Source organism: Felis catus, chromosome A2 (genome assembly GCF_018350175.1).
Source record: "Felis catus isolate Fca126 chromosome A2, F.catus_Fca126_mat1.0, whole genome shotgun sequence".
Lineage (NCBI taxonomy): Eukaryota > Metazoa > Chordata > Mammalia > Carnivora > Felidae > Felis > Felis catus.
The window spans coordinates 68,746,021-68,751,161 of NC_058369.1; positions in this window are offsets into that span (position 1 = coordinate 68,746,021).

Genomic DNA, 5,141 nt, shown 5'->3' on the forward strand with positions numbered 1-5,141 from the left:
AGAAAGTTGGAGTTGTTGCAGTGTAGACGGAAACAGGAGATAGTTGTGCAATGGGTCTGGAGCGCTGGAAAGGAGCCAGATCACACAGTGAAACACAAATTGTGACAAGTACTATCTTCATTATCCTAAAAAGGAGAAGTCATGCAGCATTACAAGTAGGTGGGTGACAAGATCAGATATTTTTATACTTTGAGCATTGCCTGGTAAAAGCAGGGATGAAAGACATAGTGACAAGTTTCATTATAATATGTAATTTATTTGCAAATCAGTATCATAGCAAAATATAATGGACTCACAATTGCTATTGTATTTGATAAAATAGTGTTAGATACCTTTCCTTATGACAGCGTATCGCTCTACAGAGTGGCACATTATTCATTACATCAATATAGCATGCTTTCAACAAACGCGTATTTTTATCCCTTTTTTCAAAATTTCAAATAATGTTACTAATGGTAGCCTTTAACTTATATCTTCAAAATGTATCAAAATAGTTCCTTCTAAGGAGTTAATTTCTAGCAACTCAGGACTAAAGCTAGGCCCATTTTATTTTTCACAGATAATGTCAAACTGTCTATTAAAAACATTGTGACAATAGACTCTCACCCTCAAGCAAGGAAAACATCCTGGATTCTCATCACCTTTGCCAATGATGTGTGTTATTTTCTTAGATCAACTCAGCTTCAATTCCTTTCAATGCTACTGAATTTTACCCGCTCATTTTCATGACCATGCTCTACACCTTGGTTTTATTGGGGCTACCTCTTCCATAAAATATTGAATATCCACATATGTCATGTATGATTCACTTTAATTATTATAATGATGTCCGTTTTACAGGTAAGGAAATTTAGTCACAAGTCCATTAAGACACTTGCCCAAAATCATGCAACTAGTAAATATTCAGAAGACTTTTACCATTATGTATTATTACTTTAGAGAAGCTATTTGATGAAGCTCAAAATTGACTCTTGATTTTTAAAACCTCTTAGTAAACTAAAAGTAAACAAAGGCTCACTACCTTAATTAGTATTATATAACTCCTAACAATAATTAAAATCATGTTTTATTGAGGGATTCCACAACTGTTCCATTAAAATGAAGGACCAGAGAAGTTTTAATGAATCTCTACTTTATAATATTCTTAATGGATCGTTTAGCCAGTAAAGTCACCAAGTTAAAAAAAAAAAGTGGATGACAGACAGTAGGAAATAAAGTAGTCATTTATGAATTAACCTATCAATACTTACGTCACTACTAAATACCCATTCTGGGCTTGGCAGTGGAGATTGATAGGATGAAACACAAGTGATTTGCCCCTTCCTCATTCTTAGAATTGCTGGGTAAAAACCAATGGTTAAACAGAACTAACATTAAAGTTTGCTTTGTGCTATGTGAGGGAAAGTTCAAGATTCACTGTAAGAATTAGTACAGAGACAGACATTTCTAGAGATCCATGGAAAACCATCCACTGCAACTGTTAGGTGGAAAGACCACCAGCCATAAACCAGACAAAAACATGTGGGAATGAGCCTTCCCTGGATCAGCGATAGTAATGGTGAGCTCACACAAGTGAAAGCATTTCAGGATAGAACAGAATAATATTAGGTGGGGATAATTACAATATGAAGTTGTAATAAATGAGTAGGGAACTCCTTGGTTTATTTTTTATTAATGTTTATTTATTTATTTTGAGAGAGACAGAGAGTGTGAGTGGGGCAGGGGCAGCAAGAGAGGGAGAAAGAGAATCCCAAGCAGGCTCCATGCTGTCAGCAAAGATCCTGACCCAGGGCATGAGCTCATGAAGCATGTGATCATGACTTGAGCCAAAATCAAGAGTCAGACACAAATGACTGAGCCACCCAGGTGCCCCCTCAGTTTAAAATAATAATAATAATAATAATAATTGCAAATCAATTCAGTGAGCATGATTTTTTTAACCTGAAGATAAGGAAAAAGGAGCTGAAAGTTTTAAGAAAGGAGTTGCAATGTTAAAATTTTCAGTTAAGAAGGATCACTTTGATACTGTATAGATTATCAGTGGGTATGAGTAAGACCAGAGGTAAAATTCCAAAGATGAAGATTTTGCCGTAAATAAGAGGATGATGATGATAGGACTAACTTGACTTGCAGATACAGATACAAAAAGAAGAAAAAAAAAACAGGTTTGAGAAATATTGAATTGGTATAATGGCAGAACTCAGTTATCTTTGAGCTATGGAAGAGGGGAGAGAAGGAGGAAAGTGATGGGACCTTCCTCTGTAATGGGAAACATTGGGCAACAAGCAAATACAGAAGGCAAGAAGGGATGACAAGCCTCATTTGGGACCTGTTGAATGTGAAACATGAAGGAGGTATCCTAATAGAGACATGGAAGGTGCAACGAGACTGTGGGTTTAAACTCAGGAAATTGTGTATGTCTTAGATATAGACTTATGATTTGTCAGCATATATATAAATACAGAATACACAGGAATAAATGAGATAGACTGTGGATTTCTACAGACTGAGAACAGGACTTGGGAGAGCACTTTGAGAAATATTCATCTGTAAGTAGAATAAAGAAAAGCCTGAAATGGAGGCAAGAAAGAAAGAAAGCAGGAAGGAAGGAAGGCAGGCAGGCAAACAGAGAGATAGGGACAACTAGTAGAGTGTAGAGTCAGAAAAACAAAGACAGGGTACTTTTCAAAAAGGAGGATACAGTCAGGAATCTCACCTGCTGGTAAGACGAATTTAGAAGGGGCTGAAAAATTGTCCGTTGATATTAAATACTGGTAGATCATTGTTGACCCTGGAATGAACTATGTTAGTAGTTTCAAGGAAACAAGAAACATACTTAATTTTTGATTGATCATGAAAGGAAATTAGGAACAAGAAACTGGATGTAGAAAGGAATTCCCACAACTCAAACTACCACAGGATAAACAGATGTGAAGTTAAGAGAAAGAAGCTTTAGAGCAAATTGTATTTTGGATGGGGAAAATACAGAATATTTTACTAATGACTTTAAGGAGCCAATAAAGATGCATTGTTGAAAATGCAGAAGAGAATAGGGCTCATCAAAATAGACAGAGAAGCAAGGACAAGATAGCTGGTGCAAAGCAAGCAATTGCATGCATCCAGGTATCTCGAATAAGCAACTAGGTCATGTTATTTACTGAACTGGAAAAAGATATTAGGGTGCTTGGGTGGCTCAGTTGGTTAAGTTTCTGACTTTGGCTCGGGTCATGATCTCACAGTTTGTCAGTTCAAGCCCTACATTGGGCTCTGTGATGACAGTGTAGAGATTCTCAATGTCTCTCTGCCCCTACTCTTCTCCCCCCCCCAAAATAAATTACATATATATATATATATACATATATATATATGTATATATATATATATGTATATATATATATATGAAAAAGGTATTATATGGTCGTGGTGGTGCCAGTTGTGACTTTTATTTTGGAAATACTGCGTTCGAGGTGCTGCCGAGACCTTCCAGATGAAAACATTTGGGAACATTTTCAGTCCAGAGTTCAAAATGGAAAAACACATTAGGGAATTTTCAGAATGTTTATAGTAATTAAACCATAAGATTGGACAAGGTTGCCTAATGTCAAAGATACACACAACTACAAATTGGTCCAGAGCTGTCCGAAGCACTTGTATTTAATTCAGTGTTGCTAAAAATGTACTGGAAGGCAGAGACAGTAAGTTTAACAGCTCTGCCAGGCCCTGGATGCTCTGCCAAGCTCGAATAGTGAGTGGCAGAGAGGGTTCAGTTCAAGTTCGAGAGTTAAAATAAAAGTTACCACTCAGTGAGGACGTTCTGTATACCAGGGTCTCTTTCTTCTGCTGCTTTACATCTTTAACTCATTCCATCCTCACAGCAACCCAACAGCACAAATGCAATTCCTATGATGATTTTACATGTTAGAAACTTAGGTCATAGAAAATTGCTCAAGGTCATGGTCACATGCCACATACTTATGTGGCAAAGCCAGGATTCTAGCACAGACAGTCTAACACCAGAGTCTGAATTCCTAAGCACCATACAATAAGGGACAGGAAGAAGAAATAGAATGAGTTTCCCGGGAGTCCAGCGAGAACAAAGTGATGCCAATCTGTACAATTTATGAATGATCACTACTCGCACACGAGCTGTGTTTTAAGACTGGCTCCAATTATTGAAACCACACTTTCCAACTTTGACATTCTTACCAACAAAGATCCTGGGTTTCATTTTCAAAGGAGAAAGACAGGCTCTGAGTCCCACAGTTTGACAAGCCAATCCTCCTTATCTCTTTGTACACAGTATCAAGGAGCGCAACACGGAAAACTGTCGCCGATGACAAAAAACAGAGCCCAGTCATCTTTAATCTTAGTTTATCTTTCCCTGTTCATTCAGTAAATGAATTCATTGTTTAGCTTCCTGGTTTGAAAACAGTCTATTTCTTTATACTTTCCTTTCTATATGCAATTTATAGAAAGCTTTCCTTTCTATATACAATTTCCTTTCCTGTACTTTCCTTTCTATATACAATTTATATCCCAGAATCATATGATGTCAGAAGACAGTGGTGGCTCTGTACTGTGTGAGCTGAGCTAGGCTGGACTACGTTTCTCAGAACTCATCGCCTGCATGATTCCAGGTTAGGGTTTTGGCCCTGATTAGAAATGTGGAGGAGGCTTTCAGGGCAGAAAAAAAGGGGGACAGTCATTTCGTGTGAGCTCTAAAAATCAGGGGAGAGCACCAGACCTGTCCAATGGTTCTCCTTGCAGAAACTGCACCTGACCTGGGTCTCCTATTTTAGCTTTTCTATGACCCTGAACAGCTAGCACTACAGGCCTTACACATGACTGATACTGCAAATGAAAAGGCAGATAGACTCTGTTTCTCTCCCCAGTTTCCAACTGGTGCTCACTCGCTGGTTTCTGAACCTACCTTTTCTCCCTGACTGCTGGCCCTGAGGCCTACCCCAATTTCAAGCCCATCGCCACAAGCAGAGGTGTCTTCTTGACCATCTGCACTGACTCTACCACTGCATAATGGTGAAATGTTATAACAAACTTTCTATTCTGTGTCACTCATGGTGGTCGGCTTCCCCGAGGTTACCCTAACTGCCGCAAGGTCCAAATGATTCAGCTCATTGTTT